Here is a 22,859-nt window from a genome sequence, read left to right as displayed (position 1 = left end):
TCAGCACTGACCCTCTGACAGTGCGGCACTCCCTCAGTACTGACCCTCTGACAGTGTGGCACTCCCTCAGCACTGACACTCTGACAGTGCGGCACTCCCTCAGTACTGACACTCTGACGGTGCAGCACTCCCTCTGTAATGACCCTCTGACAGTGTGACACTCCCTCAGTACTGATTCTCTGACAGTGCAGCACTCCCTCAGTGCTGACCCACTGACAGTGCAGCACTCCCTCAGTGCTGACCCACTGACAGTGCAGCACTCCCTCAGTACTGACCCACTGACAGTGCAGCACTCCCTCAGTGCTGACCCACTGACAGTGCAGCACTCCCTCAGTACTGACCCTCTGACAGTGTGACACTCCCTCAGTACTGATTCTCTGACAGTGCAGCACTCCCTCAGTGCTGACCCACTGACAGTGCAGAACTCCCTCAGTCCTGACCCTCTGACTGTGCAGCACTCCCTCGGTACTGACCCTCTTTATTTCTTGGGAAATATGGAGACATAGGGTTTGCAGATTCTGAGGAAGCATGAGAGAGACACACAAACCAAGGCCTGTCTGAAACTCTCTGCAGTAGATTATTCAGAGGCACAGAGTCAGAGAGATGCAGAGCATGGAACCAGACCCTCCTATCCAACTCGTCCATACCAACCAGATATTCTCATCTCATTTCATTCCTTTTGCTAGCACTTGGCTGATATCCCTCTAAACCCTTCCTATTCACCTACTCATCCTGATGCCTTTGAAATGTCGCAATTATACCAGCCCCCATCACTTCCTCTGGCAGCTACCTGCATGCCCTTGAATAAGTGCTCAAACATTCATACTGTCGATACAAACTCTAATAAACACCAACCTACGAAGGATATCATTGTCATTTTCAACTGACCCTTTGCTTCTTCATTACGCTGATTTGAACAGAGGTAAAGAAACAGAGTTAGTGAACATCCACCGTCACCCTGTTATAAAACTTATTTTCAAATGTGGCTTGTATGTGATTCCCACCCCCTCTAATAGTTGCCTGGAAGGTGGGGGTGGGGTGTCCTCTCCTGCTGCAGTCCTTGGATGTCCCACAGTGATGTTAGGGAGGGAGCTCCAGGAGTTTGACCTGCACCATGTAAAGAGCTCTCTTACTGGAGTGCCCTTTTTAAAGTTGGGAAGTTATTATAGACCAGGAGGACCTGAGAACTGCTGTCTTGTCAGAGAGAGAGGCCTGGTGGGTCACACCCCTCAGGTGAGGGGAGAGGTCATGATAGAGATTGAGCCAACAATGTTGGCATCATGAACCTGTTAGCTGAGGTAACTGACCCCCCTTTGTAGCCGAGGGATTCAATCCCTTGAACAGAGCAAGCTTGAGAATTCAACACTAAAATCAATCTGTACGGACACGCTAGAGACCTGAAACATCAATACAGAGATTGCTGAAGAAGCTAAGCTTGTCCGGCAGCATCTCTGAGGGGAGAGGGAGAAAGAGACAGAGAGAAAGTTTACCTTTTAATCCAGTGATTTCTGCAGGAAAGTTCCTTCAGAACAAACTGTTTTGAGGAAGAGTCACTTGATAAAGGCACTTCACAAAGATCCTGATCAATGTAACTTTGTGATGTTAGTTCAGAAGGAACAGCTCAGACCTAACATTTCGGTGTGCCTTTGTTCTGTATCTGTTCTCCCATGTACCCCGCCCTCCGAATACAATACCTTACACAGCCTTAAACCTGCACACCTGCTGTGCTCTTCCAGCACCACTAATCCAGAATCTGGTTTCCAGCATCTGCAGTCATTGATTTTACCACAGCCTTAAACCTGTTTGTCAACTTTCAACAGTAGCAGCCTCAGGGCATTGAACACAGACTGAATTACTCAGTGATGCATGAATGAGATCAAGTTCTCAAGTCAACAGATGGTGGGGAAATTCAGCACAATACAGCAGGTAGCAACAGTGAAGAGAGGAACAATTCGCATTCCAAGTGACTCTTCCTCAAAACGGTCTGTTCTGAAGGAACTTTCGCGCAGAAATCACTGGATTGAAAGGTGAACTTTCTCTCTGTCTCTTTCTCCCCCTCCCTTCACAAAAGCACTATCTGAGGTAATGAGGGGGCACATTCTGAGGTACCGAGGGAGCACTTTCTGAGATATTAAGGGTGCACTTTCTGAGGTATTGAGGAAGCACTATCTGAGGTATTGAGGGATCAATTTCTGAGGATTTGAGGAAGCACTATCTGAGGTATTCAGGGAGCACAATCTGAGGTATTGAGCAAGCACTATCTGATGTAATGAGGAAAAACTCTCTGAGGTACTGAGGGAGCACTTTCTGAGGTATTAAGGAAGCACTACCTGAGGTACTGAGGGAGCACTTTCTGAGGTTTGAGAGAGCACTTTCTGTGGTCCTGAGTGTGCACTATCTGAGGAATTGAGCGAGTACTTTCTGAGGTATTGAGGGAGCACTATTTGAGGTACTGAGGGGCGACTTTCTGAGGTACTGAGTGTGCACTATCTGAGGTATTGAGGGAGCACTGTCTGAGGTATTGACGGTACTCCTTCTGAGGTATTGCATGAGTGCTTTCTGAGGTATTGAGGGAGTACTATCTGAGGTAACGAGGAAGCACCATGTGAGTACTGAGGGAACACTATTTGAGGAACTGAGGGAGCGTGTTCTGAGGTACTGAGGGAGCACTATTTGAGGTGTTGAGGAAGCACTATCTGAGCTATTGAGGGAGCATTGTATGAGGTACTGAGGAAGCACTGTATGAGGTACTGAGTGTGCACTATCTGATGTATTGAGGGGGCACTTTCTGAGGTATTGAACGAGTAATTTCTGAGGTATTGAGGGAGCAGTATCAGATGTACTGAGGGAGCACTTTCTGACGTATTGAGGGAGGACTTTCTGAGGTATTGAGGAAGCACTATCTGAGGTGCTGAGTTAGCACTATCTGAGGTACTGAGGGAGAACGTTCTGACATATAGAGGGTGCACTTTCTGAGGTATTGAGTGAGCACTATCTGAGGTATTGAGGGAGCATTTTCTGAGGTATTGAGGGAGTACTATCTGAGGTATTGATGGAGCACTATCTAGGTACTGAGGAAGCAGTTTCTCAGGTATTGAGTGAGCACTTTCTGAGGCAATGAGGGAGCATTATCAGAGGTATTGAGGGAGCACTTTCTGCAGTACTGCTGGAGCACCTTCTGAGGTACTTAGGAAGCACTATCTGAGGTATTGACGGTGCACTATGTGAGGTATTGAGAGAGCCTTTTCTGAGGTATTGAGGGAGCATTTTCTGAGGTACTGAAGGTGCACTATCTGAGGTACTGAGGGAGCCCTTTCTGAGGTACTGAGGGAGTTCTTTCAGAGGTATTGAGGAAGCACTATCTGAGGGACTGAGGAAGCAGTCTCTGAGGTACTGAGGGAGCACCCACTGAGGTATTGAGGTAGATCTATCTGAGGTATTGAGGAACATTATCTGAGTTATTGAGGGAACACTTTCTGAGGTATTGAGGGAGCACTTTGTGAGGTATGGAAGGAGCTCTTTTTGAGGTATTCAGGGAGCAGTTTCTGAGGTATGGAGGGCGCACTTTCTGAGGTATTGGACAAGCACTTTTTGAGCTACTGAGGGAGCAATATCTCAGGTTTTGAGGGAGCACTTTCTGAGGTATTGAGGAAGCACTATCTGAGGGACTGAGGAAGCACTCTCTGAGGTACTGAGGGAGCACTTTCTGAGGCATTGAGGAAGCACTACCAGAGGTACTGAGGGAGCACTCTCTGAGGTATTGAGGGAGATCTATCTGAGGTACTGAGGGAGCACTATCTGAGGTATTGAGGGAGCACATTGATTTATTGAGGAAGCAATTTTCTGAGGTACTGAGGGAGCACTTTCTGAGGTATTGAGTGAACACTTTCTGAGATATTGAGGGAGCATTATATGAGGTATTGAGAGAGCACTTTCTGAGGTTTTGAGGGAGCACTATGTTAGGTATGGTGGAGCACTATCTGATGTATTGAGGGTGGACTTTCTGAGGTATTGAGGGAGGACTTTCTGAGGAATTGAGGAAGCACTATCAGAGGTATTGAGGGAGCATTATCTGAGGTATTGAGGGAGCATTATCTGAGGTACTGAGGGAGCACTATCTGAGGTACTGAGGGAGCACTATCTGACATACTGAGGGACCATTATCTGAGGAACTGAGGGAGCACTTTCTGTGGGACTGAGGAAGCACTTGTTGAGGTATTGCGGGTGCACTATCTGAGGTATTGAGGGAGCACTTTCTGAGGTAGTGAGGGAGCAATTACTGAGGTATTGAGGGAGTACTATCTGAGGTATTGGCGGAGCACCTTCTGAGGTATTGAGTGAGTATTTTCTGAGGTATTGAGGAAGCACTATCTGAGGTACTGAGGGAGCAATTTCTGAGGTACTGAGTATGCACTATCTGAGGTATTGAGGGAGCACTTTCTGACGTATTAAGGAAGCACTGTCTGAGGTACTGAGGGAGCAATTTCTGAGGTACTGAGTATGCACTATCTGAGGTATTGAGGGAGCACTGTCTGAGGTACTGAGTGTGCACTATCTGAGGTATTGAGGGAGACCTTTCTGAGGTATTGAGGGAGTACTTTCTGAGGTACTGAGGGAGTACTTTCCGAGGTATTGAGCAAGCACTATCTGAGGTACTGAGGAATAATATCTGAGGTATTGAGGGAGCACTTTCTTAGGTTTGAGGAAGCACTATTTCATTTACTGAGGAAGCACTGTCTGAGGTACTGAGGGAGCATTTTCTGAGGTATTGAGAAAGCGCTATGTGAGGTACTGAGGGAGCAATGTCTCAGGTATGAAGGGAGCACTTTCTGAGGTATTGAGGAAGCATTGTCTGATGTACTGAGGAAGCACTCTCTGAGGTACTGACGGAGCACATTCTAAGGTATTGAGGAGGCACGACCTGAGGTACTGAGGGAGCACCCTCTGAGGTATTGAGCGAGATCTATCTGAGGTATTGAGGAACACTATCTGAGGTATTGAGGGAACACTTTCTGAGGTATTGAGGGAGCACTTTCTGAGGTATGAAAGGAGCTCTTTTTGAGGTATTGAGGGAGCACTATTTGAGCTACTGAGGGAGCAATATCTCAGGTTTTGAGGGAGCACTTTCTGAGGTATTGAGGAGGCATTATCTGAGGTATGGAGGGAGCACTATCTGAGATATTGAGTGAACACTTTCTGAGATTTTAAGGAAGCAATATTCTGACGTACTGAAGGCGCACTTTCTGAGGTATTGAGTGAACACTTTCTGAGATATTGAGGGAGCATTATATGAGGTATTGAGGGAGCACTTTCTCAGGTATTGAGGGAGTGCTATCTAAGGTATAGGGAGCAAGGAGGTATTGAGGGAGCACATTCTGAGGTATTGAGGGAATACTTTCTGAGGTATTGAGGAAGCACTATCTGAGGTTTTGAGGGAGCACTTTCTGAGGTACTGAGGGAGCACTTTCTGAGGTATTGAGGGAGCACTTTCTGAGGTACTAATGGTGCACTTTCTGAGGTATTGAGGAAGCGCTATCTGAGGTATTGAGGAAGCACTTTTTGAGGATCTGAAGAAGCATGATCTGAGGTATTGAGGGAGTGCTATCTGAGGTATTGAGGAAGCACTTTCTGAGGTAGTGAGGAAGCACTATCTGAGGGACTGAGGGAACATTAACTGAGATACTGAGGGAGCATTATCTGAGGTACTGAGGAAGCACTATCTGAGGTACTGAGGAAGCGTTATCTGAGGTACTGAGGGAGCACTTTCTGAGGTATTGAGGAAGCACTATCTGAACTACTGAGAGAGCAATATCTCAGGTATTGAGGGAGTACTTTCTGAGGTAATGAGGAAGCACTGTCTGAGGTACTGAGGGAGCACCCTCTGAGGTGCTGAGTGTGCACTATCTGAGGTATTGAGGGAGCACATTCTGAGGTATGGAAGGAGCTCATTTTGAGGTATTGAGGGAGCACTATCTGAGGTATTGAACAAGCACTATTTGAGCTACTGAGGGAGCACTTTCTCAAATTTTGAGGGAGCATTTTCTGAGGTAATGAGGAGGCACTATCTGAGGTACTTTGGAAGCAGAGGTACTGAGGGAGCACTTTCTGAGGTATTGAGGAAGCACTACCTGAGGTATTGAGGGAGATCTATCTGAGATATTGAGGAACACGTTCTGAGGTATTGAGGGAGCACTTTCTGAGATATGGAAGGATCTCTTTTTGAAGTATTGAGGGAGCACTATCTGAGGTACTGAGGGAGCGCTATCTGAGGTATTGAGGGAGCACTTTCTGAGGTATTGAGTGAACACTTTTTGAGATATTGAGGGATCATTATATGAGGTACTGAGGGAGCACTATCTAAGGTATTGGGGAGCACTATCTGAGGTATTGACGGAGCACTATCTGAGGTATTGAGGGAGCATTGTCTGAGGTATTGAGGGAGCATTATCTGAGGTACTGAGGGAGCACTTTCTGAGGTATTGAGGGAGATTTCTGAGGTATTGAGGGAGCAATTACTGAGGTATTGGGGGAGCACTATCTGAGGTATTGGGGGAGCTCCTTCTGAGGTATTGAGCGAGTATTTTCTGAGGTGTTGAGGAAGAACGATCTGAGGTACGGAGGGAGCACTTTCTGACGTATTGAGGAACCACTGTCAGACGTATTAAGGAAGCAGTGTCTGAGGTACTGAGGGAGCAATTTCTGAGGTACTGAGTGTGCACTATCTGAGGTATTGAGGGAGCACTGTCTGAGTAGTGAGGAAGCACTGCCTGAAGTACAGAATGTGCACTATCTGAGGTATTGAGGGAGCACATTCTGAGGTATTGAGCGAGCACTATCTTAGGTATGGGGGGGCACTATCTGAGGTATTGAGGGAGCACATTCTGAGGTATTGAGGGAGCACTTTCTGAGGTATTGAGCAAGCTCCATCTGAGGTACTGATGGAGCACTTTCTAACATATAGAGCGTGCACTTTCTAAGGTATTGAGTGAGCACTATCTGAGGTATTGATGAAGCACTATCTAGGTACTGAGAAAGCAATTTCTGAGGTATTGAGTGGGCACTTTCTGAGGTAATGAGGGAGCATTATCAGAGGTATTGAGGGAGCATTATCTGAGGTATTGAGAGAGCACTCTCTGCAGTACTGCGGGAGCACCTTCTGAGGTACTTAGGAAGCACTATCTGAGATATTGACGGTGCACTATGTGAGGTATTGAGAGAGCCTTTTCTGAGATATTGAGGGAACATTTTCTGAGGTACTGAGGGTGCACTATTTGAGGTTTTGAAGGAGCATTTTCTGAGGTATTGAGGGAGCATTTTCTGAGATACTGATGGTGCACTATCCGAGGTATTGAGGGAGCAGGATCTGAGGTACTGATGTTGCACTTCCTGAGGTATTGAGGGAGTACTTTCTGAGGTACTGAGGTAGTACTTTCCGAGGTATTGAGCAAGCACTATCTGAGGTACTGAGGAATAATATCTGAGGTATTGAGGGAGCACTTTCTGAAGAATTGAGGGAGCACTATTTGATTTACTGAGGAAGCACTCTCTGAGTTACTGAGAGAGCACTTTCGGAGGTATTGAGAAAGCACTATCTGAGGTACTGAGGGAGCACTATCTGAGGTATGGAGGGAGCACTTTCTGAGTTATTGAGCAAACACATTCTGAGCTACTGTGGGAGCAATGTCTCAGGTATTGAGGGAGCACAATCTAATGTACTGAGGGAGCACTCTCTGAGGTATTGAGGGAGATCTATCTGAGGTATTGAGGAACACTCTCTGAGGTATAGAGGGAACACTTTCTGAGGTAGTGAGGGTGCACTTTCTGAGGTATGGAAGGAGCTGTTTTTGAGGTATTGAGGGAGCACTATCTGAGGTACTGAGAGAGCACAATCTGAGATATTGAGGGAGCACTTTCTGAGGTATTGAGGAAACAATTTTTCTGAAGTACTGAAGGTGAACTTTCTGAGGTATTGAGTGAACACTTTCTGCAAAATTGAGGGAGCATTATATGAGTTACTGAGGGAGCACTTTCTGAAGTATTGAGGGAGCACTATCTGAGCTATTGAGGGAGCATTATCTGTGATACTGAGGGAGCACTTTCTGAGGTACTGAGGGAGCACTTTCTGAGGCATTAATAGTGCACTTTTTGAGGTATTGAGGAAGCACTATCTGAGGTAGTGATGAAGCACTCTCTAAGGTACTGAGGGAGCATTATCTGAAGTACAGAGTGTGCACTATCTGACGTATTGAGGAAGCACTATCTGAGGTAGTGATGAAGCACTCTCTAAGGTACTGAGGGAGCATTATCTGAGGTACTGAGGGAGCACTTTCTGTGGTACTGAGGAAGCACTTTCTGAGGTATTGAGAGTGCACTATCTGAGGTATTGAGGGAGCACTTTCTGAGGTATTGAGGGAGCAATAACTGAGGTGTTGAGAGAGCACTATCTGAGGTATTGGGGGAGCTCCTTCTGAGGTATTGAGCGAGTATTTTCTGAGGTATTGAGGAAGCACGATCTGAGGTACTGAGGGAGCACTTTCTGACGTATTAAGGAAGCACTGTCCGACGCATTGAGGGAGCAATTTCTAAGTTGTGAGGAAGCACTGCCTGAAGTACAGAGTGTGCACTATCTGACGTATTGAGGGAGCACTTTCTAAGGTATTGAGTGAGGACTATCTGAGGTATTGAGGGAGCATTTTCTGAGGTATTGATGGAGTACTGTCTGAGGTATTGAGGGAGCACTTCCTGAGGTATTGAGGGAGTACTATCTGAGGTATTGATGGAGCACTATCTAGGTATTGAGGAAGCAGTTTCTCAGGTATTGAGTGAGCACTTTCTGAGGTAATTTGGGAGCATTATCAGAGGTATTGAGGGAGCACTTTCTGCAGTACTGCGGGAGCACCTTCTGAGGTACTTAGGAAGCACTATCTGAGGTACTGACGGTGCACTATGTGAGGTATTGAGAGAGCCATTTCTGAGGTATTGAGGGAGCATTTTCTGAGGTACTCAGGGTGCATGATCTGAGATACTGATGGTGCACTATCTGAGGTACTGAGGGAGCCCTTTCTGAGGTATTGAGGGAGCACTGTCTGAGGTATTGAGGAAACAATTTTCTGAAGTACTGAAGGTGCACTCTCTGAGGTATTGAGTGAACACTTTCTGAGATATTGAGGGAGCGTTATGAGGTACTGAGGGAGCACTTTCTGAGGTATTGAGGGAACATTATCTGTGGAACTGAGGGAGCACTATCTGAGGTTCTGAGGGAGACTATCTGAGGTATTAATTGTGCACTTTCTGAGGTATTGAGGAAGCGCGATCTGAGATATTGAGGGAGAACTATCTGAGGTTTGGAGGGAGCGCTTTCTGATGTAGTGAGGAAGCACTATCTGAGGTATTGAGGGAACATTATCTGACATACTGAGAGAGCATTATCTGAGGTACTGAGGGAGCACTTTCTGTGGTACTGAGGAAGCACTTTCTGAAGTATTGAGGGTGCACTATCTGAGGTATTGAGGGAGCACTGTCTGAGTACTGAGGAAGCGCTGCCTGAAGTACAGAGAGTGCACTATCTGAAGTATTGAGGGAGCACTTACTGAGGTATTGTGGGAGCATTTTCTAAAGTATTGAGGTAGCACTTTCTGAGGTATTGAGGGAGAACCTTCTGAGGGACTTAGGAAGCACTATCTGAGTTATTGAGGGTGCACTACCTGAGGTATTGAGGGTGCACTACCTGCGGTATTGAGGGAGCACTATCTGAGGTACTGAGGGTGTACTATCTGAGGTATTGATGGAGCATTTTCTGAGGTACTGAAGGTGCGCTGGCAAAGGTATTGAGGGAGCACTATCTGAGGTATTGAGGGAGCGCTATATGAGGAATTGAGGGAGCACTTTCTTAGGTAATGAGGGACGGACTATCTGAGGTACTGAGGTAGCCCTTTCTGAGGTATTGGGTGTGCAGTATCTGAGGTACTGAGGGAGCACTTTCTGAGGTATTGAGCAAGCACTTCCTGAGGTACTGAGGGAGCACTCTCTGAGGTATTAAGGGAGATATATCTGAGGTATTGAGGAACACTATCTGAAGTATTGAGGGAGCACTATCTGAGGAACTGAGGGAGCATTATCTGATGTACTGAGGTAGCACTTTCTGAGGTATTGAGTGAGCACTTTCTGAGCTATTGAGTGAGCATTATATGAAGTACTGAATTAGCACTTTCTGAGGTATTGAGGGAGCAAAATCTAAGGCATGGGGAGCACTATCTGAGATATTGAGGGAGCACTTCCTGAGGTATTGTGGGTGCTCCTTCTGAGGTACTGAGGGAGCACTTGCTGACGTACTGAGTGTGCACTATCTGTGGTACCGAGGAAGCACTTTCTGAGGTATTGAAGAAGTACAATGTGAGTGCTGAGGGAGCACTATCTGAGGTACTGAGGAAGCACTATCTGAGGTACTGAGGAAGCACTATCTGAGTTATTGAGGGTGCACTATCTGAGGTAGTGAGGGAGCATTTTCGGAGGTATTGAAGGACCATTTTCTGAGGTACTGGCAGTGCACTATCTGAGGTATTGAGGGAGCACTATCTGAGGTATTGAGGGAGTACTTTCTGAGGTACTGAGGGAGTACATTCTGTGGTAGTGAGCAAGCACTATCTGAGGTACTGAGGAAGTACTATCTGAGGTATTGAGGAAGCACTATTTGACTTACTGAGGAAGCATTCCCTGAGGTACTGAGGGAGTACATTCTGAGGTATTGCGGAAGCACTATGTGAGGTACTGAGGGAGCAATATCTCAAGTATCGAGGGAACACTTTCTGAGGTATTGCGGGAGATCCATCAAAGGTATTGAGGAACACTATCTGAGGTATTGAGGGAGCACTTTCTGAGGTATTGCGGAAGCACTCCGTGAGGTACTGAGTTTTCAATAACTCAAGTATTGAGGAACACTTTCTGAGGTACTCAGGAAGCACTGCCTAAGGTACTGAGTGAGCACTTTCTGAGGTATTGAGAAAGCACTGCCTGAGGTATTGAGGGAGCACTCTTTGAGGTTTTCAGGGAGATCTATGTGAGGTATTGAGGAACACTATCTGAGGTATTGAGGGAGCACTCTCTGAGGAAATGAGAGAGCACTATCTGAGGTATTGAGGTTGAACTTTCTGAGATATTGAGGGAGTACTATCTAAGGTATGGGGGAGCACTATCTGAGGTATTGAGGGATCACACTCTGAGGTATTGAGGGAGCATTATCTGTGGTACTGAAGAAGCACTTTCTGAGGTATTAAGGGTGCACTTTCTGAGGTATTGAGGAAGCACTATCTGAGGTATTGAGGCAGCACTTTATGAGGTTCTGATGAAGCACTCTCTGAGGTACTGAGGGAGCATTATCTGAGGTACAGAGGGAGCACTTTCTGACGTATTAAGGAAGCACTGTCTGACGTATTGAGAGAGCAATTTCTGAGTTGTGAGGAAGCACTGCCTGAAGTACAGAGTGTGCACTATATGACGTATTGAGGGAGCACTTTCTAAGGTATTGAGTGAGCACTATCTGAGGTATTGAGGGAACACTTTATGAGGTATTGAGGGAGCAATTACTGAGGTATTGAGGGAGCAATATCTGAGGTATTTGGGGAGCTCCTTCTGTGGTATTGAGCGAGTATTGTCTGCGGTATTGAGGAAGCATTATCTGAGGTACTGAGGGAGCACTTTCTGACGTATTTGGAAGCACTGTCCGACATATTGAGGGAGCAATTTCTGAGTTGTGAGGAAGCACTGCATGAAGTCCAGAGTGTGCACTATCTGAGGGAGCACTTTCTAAGGTATTGAGGGAGCACTTTCTAAGGTATTGTGTGAGGACTATCTGAGGTATTGAGGGAGCACTTTCTGAGATATTGAGGAAGCATTATCTGACATACTGAGGGAGCATTATCTGAGGTACTGAGGGAGCACTTTCTGTTATACTGAGGAAGCACTTTCTGAGGTTTTGAGGGAGTGCTTTCTGAGGTATTGAGGATGCACTATCGGAGGTATTGCGGGAACACTTTTTGTGGTATAAAGGGAGCACTACCTGAGGTATTGAGGGAGCACATTCTGAGGTATTGAGGGAGCACCTTCTGAGGTATTGAGGAAGCACTATCTGAGCAATTGAGGGAGCATTATCTGTGGTACTGTGGGAGCACACTTTCTGTGGTACTGAGGGAGGACATCTGAGGTATTAAGCGTGCACTTTTTGAGGTATTGAGGAAGCGCTAGCGGAGGAAGTGATGAAGCACTCTCTAAGGTACTGAGGGAGCATTATCTGAGGTACTGAGGGAGCACTTTCTGTGGTACTGAGGAAGCACTATCTGAGGTACTGAGGAAGCACTTTCTGAGGTATTGAGGGTGCACTTTCTGAGGTAGTGAGGGAGCAATAACTGAGGTATTGAGGGAGCACTATCAGACGTATTGGGGGAGCGCCTTCTGTGGTATTGAGCGAGTATTTTCTGAGTTATTGAGGGAGCACTATCTGAGGCACTGAGGGAGCACTTTCTGACGTATTAAGGAAGCACTGTCCGACATATTGAGGGAGTAATTTCTGAGTTGTGAGGAAGCACTGCCTTAAGTACAGAGTGTGCACTATCTGACGTATTGAGCGAGCACCTTGTAAGGTATTGAGTGAGAACTATCTGAGGTATTGAGGGAGCACTTTCTGAGGTATTGAGGAAGCACTATCTGAGGTACTGAGGGAGCATTATCCGACATACTGAGGGAGCATTATCTGAGGTACTGAGGGAGCACTTTCTTTGGTACTGAGGAAACACTTTCTGAGGTATTGAGGGTGCACTATCGGAGGTATTGCGGGAACACTTTCTGAGGTATTGCGTGAACACTTTTTGTGGTATAAAGGGAGCACTCCTTAGGTATTGAGGGAGCACTATCTTAGGTATGGGGGAGCACTATCTGAGGTATTGAGGGAGCACATTCTGAGGTATTGTGGGAACACCTTCTGAGGTATTGAGGAAGCACTATCTGAGCTATTGAGGGAGCATTATCTGTGGTACTGAGGGACCACTTTCTGAGGTACTGAGGGAGCACTTTCTGAGGTATTGAGGAAGTGCTCTCGGAGGAGGTGATGAAGCACTCTCTAAGGTACTGAGGGAGCATTATCTGAGGTACTGAGGGAGCACTTTCTGTGGTACTGCGGAATCACTTTCTGAGGTATTGCGGGTGCAGTATCTGAGGTATTGAGGGAGCACTTTCTGAGGTAGTGAGGGGGCAATTACTGAGGTATTGAGGGAACACTATCTGATGTATTGGGGTGCGCCTTCTGAGGTATTGAGCGAGTATTTTCTGAGTTATTGAGGAAGCACTATCTGAGGCACTGAGGGAGCACTTTCTGACGTAGTAAGGAAGCACTGTCCAACATATTGAGGAAGCAATTTCTGAGTTGTGAGGAAGCTCTGCCTGAAGTACAGAGTGTGCACTATCTGACGTATTGAGGGAGCACTTTGTAAGGTATTGAGTGAGCACTATCTGAGGTATTGAGGGAACACTTTATGAGGTATTGAGGGAGCAATTACTGAGGTATTGAGGGAGCAATATCTGAGGTATTAATGGTGCACTTTCTGAGGTATTGAGGAGGTGCTATCTGAGGTATTGGAGGAGCAATTTTTGAGGATCTGAAAAAGCGTGATCTGAGATATTGAGGGAGTGCTATCTGAGGTATTGAGGGAGCGCTTTCTGAGGTAGTGAGGAAGCACTATCTGAGGTGTTGAGGGAACATTATCTGACATACTGAGGGAACACTTTCTAATGTACTGAGGAAGCATTTTCTGAGGTATAGAGGGAGCACTTTCTGAGGTACTGAGGAAGCACTACCTGAGGTACTGAGGAAGAATTATCTGACATACTGAGGGAGCATTATCTGAGGTACTGAGGGAGCACTTTCTGTGGTTGAACTATCTGAGATACTGAGGAAGCACTGTCTGAGGTATTGAGGGTGCACTATCTGAGGTATTGTTGGAGCACATTCTGAGGTATTGAGGGAGCAATTACTGAGATATTGAGGGAGCACTATCTGAGGTATTGAGGGAGCTCCTTCTGAGGTATGGAGCAAGTATTTTCTGAGGTATTGAGGAAGTACTATCTGAGGTACTGAGGGAGCACTTTCTGACGTATTGAGGAAGCACTGTCCGACGTATTAAGGAAGCACTGTCTGAGGTACTGAGTGTGCACTATCTGAGCTATTGAGGGAGCACTGTCTGAGTACTGAGGAAGCACTGCCTGAAGTACAGAGAGTGCACTAGCTTAAGTATTGAGGGAGCACTTTCTGAGGTATTGAGTGAGCATTATCTAAAGTATTGAGTGAGCACTTTCTGAAGTATTGAGGGTGCACTACCTGAGGTGATGAGGGAGCAACTTTCTGTTGTAGTGATGGAGCACTTTCTGAGGTACTGAGGGTGTACTATCTGAGGAATTGTTGGAGCATTTTCTGAGGTACTGAAGGTGTGCTGGCTAAGGTATTCAGGGAGTACTATCTGAGGTATTGAGGGAGCACTTTCTGAGGTAATGGGTGTGCACTATCTGAGGAACTGAGGAAGCACGATCTGAGGTACTGAGGGAGTACTTTCTGTGGTATTGAGCGAGAACTATCTGAGATACTGAGGAAGCACTATCTGCGGTATTGAGGGAGCACTTTCTGAAGTATTGAGGAAGCTCTATCTGAGGTACTGAGGAAGCACTATCTGAGGTACTGAGGAAGCACGTTCTGAGGTATTGAGGGTGCACTATCTGAGGTATTGAGGGAGCACTGTCTGAGTACTCAGGAAGCACTGCCTGAAGTACAGAGAGTGCACTATCTGAAATACTGAGGGAGCACTTTCTGAAGTATTGAGGAAGCTCTATCTGAGGTACTGAGGAAGCACTATCTGAGGTACTGAGGAAGCACTTTCTGAGGTATTGAGTGAGCACTATCTGAGGTATTGAGGGAGCACTTACTGAGGTATTGTGGGAGCATTTTCTAAAGTATTGAGGGAGCACTTTCTGAGGTATTGAGGGAGAACCTTCTGAGGGACTTAGGAAGCACTATCTGAGTTATTGAGGGTGCACTATCTGAGGTATTGAGGGTGCACTATCTGAGGTATTGAGGGAGGCTTTTCTGAGGTATTGAGGGTGCACTACCTGAAGTAATGAGGGAACACTTTCTGAGGTAGTGAGGGAGCACTTTCTGAGGTACTGAGGGTGTACTATCTGAGGTATTGATGGAGCATTTTCTGAGATACTGAAGGTGCGCTGGCAAAGGTATTGAGGGAGCACTATCTGAGGTATTGAGGGAGCACTATCTGAGGAATTGAGGGAGCACTTTCTGAGGTAATGAGGGACGGATTATCTGAGGTATTGAGGTAGCCCTTTCTGAGGTATTGGGTGTGCAGTATCTGAGGTAATGAGGAAGCACTATCTGAGGTATTGAGGGAGCACTTTCTGAGGTATTGAGGAAGCCCTATTTGATTTGCTGAGAAAGCACTCTCTGAGGTACTGAGGGAGCACTTTCTGAGGTATTGAGGAAGCACTATCTGAGATACTGAGGGAGTACTGTCTGAGGTATTGAGCAAGCACTATCTGAGGTACTGAGGGTACAATATCTCAGGTATTGAGGGAGCACTTACTGAGGTATTGAGGAAGCACTATCTGAGGTACTGAGGGTGCAATATCTCAGGTATTGAGGGACCACTTTCTGAGGTATTGAGCAAGCATTTCCTGAGGTACTGAGGGAGCACTCTCTGAGGTATTGAGGGAGATCTATCTGAGGTATTGAGGAACACTATCTGAAGTATTGAGGGAGCACTCTCTGAGGTATTGAGGGTACTCCTGAGGTATGGAAGAAGCTCTTTCTGAGGTATTGAGGGAGCACTATTTGAGGAACTGAGGAAACACTATCTGAGGAACTGTGGGAACACTATCTGAGGTATTGAGGGAGCACTTTGTGAGGTAGTGAGGGAGCAATAACTGAGGTATTGAGGGAGCACTACCTGAGGTATTTGGAGGGCTCCGTCTGTGGTATTGAGCGAGTATTTTCTGAGGTATTAAGGAAGCATTATCTGAGGTAGTGAGGGAGCACTTTCTGACATATTAAGGAAGCACTGTCCGACATATTGAGGGAGCAATTTCTGAGTTGTGAGGAAGCACTGTCTGAAGTACAGAGTGTGCACTATCTGACGTATTGAGCAAGCACTTTGTAAGGTATTGAGTGAGAACTATCTGAGGTATTGAGGGAGCACTTTCTGAGGTATTGAGGAAGCACTATCTGAGGTACTGAGGGAGCATTATCTGACATACTGAGGGAGCATTATCTGAATACTGAGGGAGCACTTTCTTTGGTACTGAGGAAGCACTTTCTGAGGTATTGAGGGTGCACTATCGGAGGTATTGCGTGAACACTTTTTGTGGTATAAAGGGAGTACTAGCTGAGGTATTGAGGGAGCACTATCTTAGGTATGGGTGAGCACTATGTGAGGTATTGAGGGAGCACATTCTGAGGTATTGAGGGAGCACCTTCTGAGGTATTGAGGAAGCACTATCTGAGCTATTGAGGGAGCATTATCTGTGGTACTGAGGGAGCACTTTCTGAGGTATTAAGGGTGCACTTTTTGAGGTATTGAGGAAGCGCTATCTGAGGTAGTGATGAAGCACTCTCTAAGGTACTGAGGGAGCATTATCTGAGGTACTGAGGGAGCACGTTCTGTGGTACTGAGGAAGCACTTTCTGAGGTATTGCGGGTGCACTATCTGAGGTATTGAGGGCGCACTTTCTGAGGTAGTGAGGGAGCAATTACTGAGGTATTGAGGGAGCACTATCTGAGGTATTGGGGGAGCGCCTTCTGAGGTATTGAGCGAGTATTTTCTGAGTTATTGAGGAAGCACTATCTGAGGTACTGAGGGAGCACTTTCTGACGTATTAAGGAAGCACTGTCCAACATATTGAGGGAGTAATTTCTGAGTTGTGAGGAAGCACTGCCTGAAGTGTAGAGTGTGCACTATTTGACGTATTGAGCGAGCACTTTGTAAGGTATTGAGTGAGAAATATCTGAGGTATTGAGGGAGCATTTTCTGAGGTATTGAGGAAGCACGACCTGAGGTACTGAGGGAGCACTTTCTGAAGTATGAAAGGAGCTCTTTTTGAGGTATTGAGGGAGCACTATTTGAGGTATGGAGGGAGGACTTTCTGAGGTATTGAGCAAGCACTATTTGAGCTACTGAGGGAGCAATATCTCAGGTTTTGAGGGAGATCTATCTGAGGTATTGAGGAACACTATCTGAGGTATTGAGGAGGCAGTATCTGATGTACTGAGGAAGCACTCTCTGAGGTATTGAGGGAGATCTATCTGAGGTATTGAGGAAAACTTTCTGAGGTATTGAGGGAGCAATCTTCTGAAGTACTGAGGGAGCACTTTATGAGGTATTGAGTGAACATTTTCTGAGGTATTGAGGGAGCATTATATGAGGTATTGAGGGAGCGCTATCTTAGGTACTGAGGAAGCATTATCCGACATACTGAGGGAGCATTATCTGAGGTACTGTGAGAGCACTATCTGAGGTAGTGAAGGAGAACTTTCTGTGGTACTGAGGAAGCCCTTTCTGAGGTATTGCAGGTGTACTATCTGAGGTATTGAGAGAGTACTTTCTGTGGTATTGAAGGAGCAATTACTGAGGTATTGAGGGAGCATTATCTGAGATATTGAGGGAACTCCTTCTGAGGTATTGAGCGAGTATTTTCTGAGGCATTGAGGAAGCACTATCTGAGGTACTGAGGGAGCACTTTCTGACGTATTAAGGAAGCACTGTCTGAGGTACTGAGGGAGCAATTTCTGAGGTACAGAGTGTGCACTATCTGAGGTATTGAGTGAGCATTATCTAAAGTATTGAGTGAGCATTTTCTGAGGTACTTAGGAAGCATTATCCGAGGTATTGAGAGAACACTTTCTGTGGTAGTGAGGGAGGACCTTCTGAGGTACTGAGGGTGTACTATCTGAGGTATTGATGGAGCATTTTCTGTTGTATTGAAGGTTCGCTGGCTAAGGTACTCAGGGAGCACTATCTGAGGTATTGAGTGAGCACTATCTGAGGTAATGAGGGACGTTCTATCTGAGGTACTGAGGGAGCCCTTTCTGAGGTCTTGGGTGTGCACTATCTGAGGAACTGAGGAAGCACTATCTGAGGTATTGAGGGAGTACTTTCTGAGGTACTGAGGGAGTACTTTCTGAGGTATTGAGCGAGAACTATCTGAGGTACTGAGGAATCACTATCTGTGGTATTGAGGGAGCACTTTCTGAAGTATTGAGGAAGCACTATTTGATTTGCTGAGGAAGCACTATCTGAGGTACTGAGGGAGCACTTTCTGAGATATTGAGGAAGCACTATCTGAGGTACTGAGGGAGTACTTTCTGAGGTATTAAGCAAGCACTATGTGAGGAACTGTGGGAACACTATCTGAGGTGTTGAGGGAGCACTTTCTGAGGTATTGAAGAAGCAATTTTCTAGGTACTGAGGGAGCACATTCTGAGGTACTGAGGAAGCACTATCTGAGGTATTGAGGGAGCAGTATCTAAGGCATGGGGGAGCACTATCTGAGGTATTGGGGGAGAACATTCCGAGGTATTGAGGGTGCTCCTTCTGAGGTATTGAGCGAGGGCTTTCTGAGGTATTGAGGGAGCACAATCTGAGCTATTGAGAGTGCACGACCTGTGGTACTGAGGAAGCACTTTCTGATGTATTGAGGAAGCACAAAAAGAAAACTGAGGGAGCACTACCTGAGTTACTGAGGAAGCACTATCTGAGTTATTGAGCGTGCACTATCTGAGGTATTGAGGGAGCATTTTCTGATGTACTGATGGTGCACTATCTGAGGTACTGTGGGAGCCATTTCTGAGGTATTGTGTGTGCACTATCTGAGAAAGTGAGGAAGCTCGAAATGCGGTATTGAGGGAGTACTTTCTGAGGTACTGAGGGAGTACTTTCTGTGGTATTCAGCAAGCACTATCTGCGGTTCTGAGGAAGTACTATGTGAGGTATTGAGGGAGCTCTTTCTGAGGTATTGAGGAAGCAATTTGTGAGGTACTGAGGGAGCATTATCTGACATACTGATGGAGCAATATCTGATGTACTGAGGGAGCACATTCTGTGGTACTGAGGAAGCATTTTCTGAGGTATTGAGGGTGCACTATCGGAGGTATTGAGGGAACACATTCTGAGGTATTGCGTGAACACTTTTTGAGGTATAAAGGGAGCACTATCTGAGGTATTGAGGGAGCTCTTTCTGAGGTATTGAGGGTGCACTATCGGAGGTATTGAGGGAGCCCTTTCTGAGTTATTGAGGGCGCACTATCTTAGGTATGGGGGAGCACTAACTGAGGTATTGAGGGAGCACATTCTGAGGTATTAAGGGTGCACTTTTTGAGGTATTGAGGAAGCGCTATCTGAGGTAGTGATGAAGCACTCTCTAAGGTACTGAGGGACAATTATCAGAGGTACTGAGGAAGCACTTTCTGAGGTATTGAGGGAGCACTTTCTGAGGTACGGAGGAAGCACTATCTGAGGTACTGAGAAAGCATTATCTGACATACTGATGGAACATTATCTGAGGTATTGAGGCAGCACTTTCTGAGGTTCTGACGAAGCACTCTCTGAGGTACTGAGGGAGCATTATCTGAGGTACAGAGGGAGCACTTTCTGACGTATTACAGAAGCACTGTCCGACCTATTGAGGGAGCAATGTCTGAGTTGTGAGGAAGCACTGCCTGAAGTACAGAGTGTGCACTATCTGACGTATTGAGGGAGCACTTTCTAAGATATTGAGTGAGAACTCTCTGAGGTATGGAGGGAGCACTTTCTGAGGTACTGAGGAAGCAATATCTGAGGGACTAAGAGAGCATTATCTGACATACTGAGGGAGCATTATCTGATGTACTGAGGGAGCACTTTCTGTGATACTGAAGGAGCACTATCTGAGGTATTGAGTGTGCACTATCTTAGTTATTGAGCGAGCACTGTCTGAGTACTGAGGAAGCACTCCCTGAAGTACAGAGTGTGCACTATCTGAAGTACTGAGGAAGCACTTTCTGAGGTATTGAGGGTGCACTATCTGAGGTATTGAGGGAGCACTTTCTGAAGTATTGAGTGAGCACTATCTGAGGTATTGACGGAGTACTTACTGAGGTATTGTGGGAGCATTTTCTAATGTTTTGAGGGAGCACTTTCTGAGGTATTGAGGGTGCACCTTTTGAGATATTGAGGAAGCGCTATCTGAAGTAGTGATGAAGCACTTTCTAAGGTACAGAGGGAGCATTATCTGAGGTAGTGAGGAAGCACTATCTGAGGTACTGAGGGAGGATTATCTGACATACTGATGGAGTATTTTCTGAGGTACTGAGGGAACACTTTTTGTGGTACTGAGGAAGCACTTTCTGAGGTATTGAGAGTGCACAATCTGAAGTAGTGAGGGAGCACTTTCTGAGGTAGTGAGGGAGCAATAACTGAGGTATTGAGGGTGCACTATCTGAGGTATTGAGGGAGCACTTTCTGAGGTGGTGAGGGAGCAATTACTGAGGTATTGAGGGATCACTTTCTGTGGTAGTGAGGGAGCACTTTCTGAGGTAGTGAGGGTTCACTATCTGAGGTACTGATGGAGCACTTTCTGAGGTATTGAGGGAGCACTATCTGAGGTACTGAGGGAGTACTGTCTGAGGTATTGAGCAAGCACTATCTGAGGTACTGAGGGTGCAATATCTCGGGTATTGAGGGAGCACTTACTGAGGTATTGAGGAAGCACTATCTGAGGTACTGAGGGTGCATTTCCTGAGGTATTGAGCAAGCACTAAGTGAGGTACTGAGGGAGCAATATCTCAGGTAGTGAGGGAGCACTTTCTGAGGTATTGAGCAAGCATTGCCTGAGGTACTGAGGCAGCACTCTCTGAGGTATTGAGGGAGATCTATCTGAGGTATTGAGGAACACTATCTGAAGGTATTGAGGGATCACTATCTGAGGGATTAAGGGAGCACTTTCTGAGGTATTGAGAGTGTACTATCTGAGGTATTGATGGAGCACTTTCTGAGATACTGAAGGTGCGCTGTCTAAGGTATTCAGGGAGCACTATCTGAGGTATTGAGGGACTGACAATCTAAGGTACAGAGGGAGCCCTTTCTGACGTATTGGGTGTGCACTATCTGAGGAACTGAGGAAGCACTATCTGAGGTATTGAGGGAGTACGTTCTGAGGTACTGAGGGAGTAGTTTCTGAGGTATTGAGGAAGAACTTTCTGAGGTATTGAGGAAGCACTATCTGAGATACTGAGGGAGTACTGTCTGAGGTATTCAGCAAGCACTATCTGAGGCATTGAGGGTGCAATATCTCGGGTATTTAGGGAGCACCTACTGAGGTATTGAGGAAGCACTTTCTGATGTACTGATGAAGCACTCTCTGAGGTACTGAGGGAGCACTTTCTGAGGTATTGAGCAAGCATTGCCTGAGGCACTGAGCGAGCCCTCTCTGAGGTATTGAAGGAGATCTATCTGAGGTATTGAGGAACACTATCTGAAGTATTGAGGGAGCACTATCTGATGTACTGTGGGAGCACTTTCTGAGGTATTGAGTGAGCACTTTCTGAGCCATTGAGTGAGCATTATATGAGTACTGAGGTAGCACTTTCTGAGGTATTGAAGAAGCACTATCTGAGCTATTGAGGGAGCATTATCTGTGGTACTGAGGGAGCACTTTCTGAGGTATTGAGGGAGAACATTCTGAGATACAGAGGGAGTACTGTCTGAGGTATTCAGCAAGCACTATCTGAGGCATTGAGGGTGCAATATCTCAGGTATTTAGGGAGCACTTACTGAGGTATTGAGGAAGCACTTTCTGAGGTAGTGAGGGAGCAATAACTGAGGTATTGAGGGAGCACTACCTGAGGTATTTGGAGGGCTCCTTCTGTGGTATTGAGCGAGTATTTTCTGAGGTATTAAGGAAGCATTATCTGAGGTAGTGAGGGAGCACTTTCTGACATATTAAGGAAGCACTGTCCGACATATTGAGGCAGCAATTTCTGAGTTGTGAGGAAGCACTGCCTGAAGTACAGAGTGTGCACTATCTGACGTATTGAGCAACACTTTGTAAGGTATTGAGGTATTGAGGGAGCACTTTCTGAGGTATTGAGGACGCACTATCTGAGGTACTGAGGGAGCATTATCTGACATACTGAGGGAGCATTATCTGAATACTGAGGGAGCACTTTCTTTGGTACTGAGGAAGCACTTTCTGAGGTATTGAGGGTGCACTATCGGAGGTATTGCGTGAACACTTTTTGTGGTATAAAGGGAGTTCTAGCTGAGGTATTGAGGGAGCACTATCTTAGGTATGGGTGAGCACTATGTGAGGTATTGAGGGAGCACATTCTGAGGTATTGAGGGAGCACCTTCTGAGGTATTGAGGAAGCACTATCTGAGATTTTGAGGGAGCATTACCTGTGGTACTGAGGGAGCACTTTCTGAGGTATTAAGGGTGCACTTTTTGAGGTATTGAGGAAGCGCTATCTGAGGTAGTGATGAAGCAATCTCTAAGGTACTGAGGGAGCATTATCTGAGGTATTGAGGGAGCACGTTCTGTGGTACTGAGGAAGCACTTTCTGAGGTATTGCGGGTGCACTATCTGAGGTATTGAGGGCGCACTTTCTGAGGTAGTGAGGGAGCAATTACTGAGGTATTGAGGGAGCACTATCTGAGGTATTGGGGGAGCGCCTTCTGAGGTATTGAGCGAGTATTTTCTGAGTTATTGAGGAAGCACTATCTGAGGTACTGAGGGAGCACTTTCTGACGTATTAAGGAAGCACTGTCCGACATATTGAGGGA

General features: G+C 46.2%; 1 long non-coding RNA gene across 1 annotated transcript in view; it reads left to right on the top strand.

Annotated features, from left to right (window-relative positions):
• The first annotated feature begins 1,867 nt into the window (after positions 1–1,867).
• Positions 1,868–22,859, top strand: part of LOC140470561 (uncharacterized) — a 116,260-nt gene continuing 95,268 nt past the window's right edge. Inside the window, exon 1 of the long non-coding RNA XR_011956520.1 lies at positions 1,868–2,027. This is a non-coding gene — a long non-coding RNA (uncharacterized lncRNA). The remainder of the gene's footprint in view (positions 2,028–22,859) is intronic.

The sequence above is a fragment of the Chiloscyllium punctatum genome, chromosome 52 (assembly GCF_047496795.1).
Source record: "Chiloscyllium punctatum isolate Juve2018m chromosome 52, sChiPun1.3, whole genome shotgun sequence".
NCBI lineage: Eukaryota > Metazoa > Chordata > Chondrichthyes > Orectolobiformes > Hemiscylliidae > Chiloscyllium > Chiloscyllium punctatum.
The sequence above is the reverse complement of the archived record's forward strand: the minus strand, read 5'-3'. Positions and strand labels throughout refer to the sequence as shown.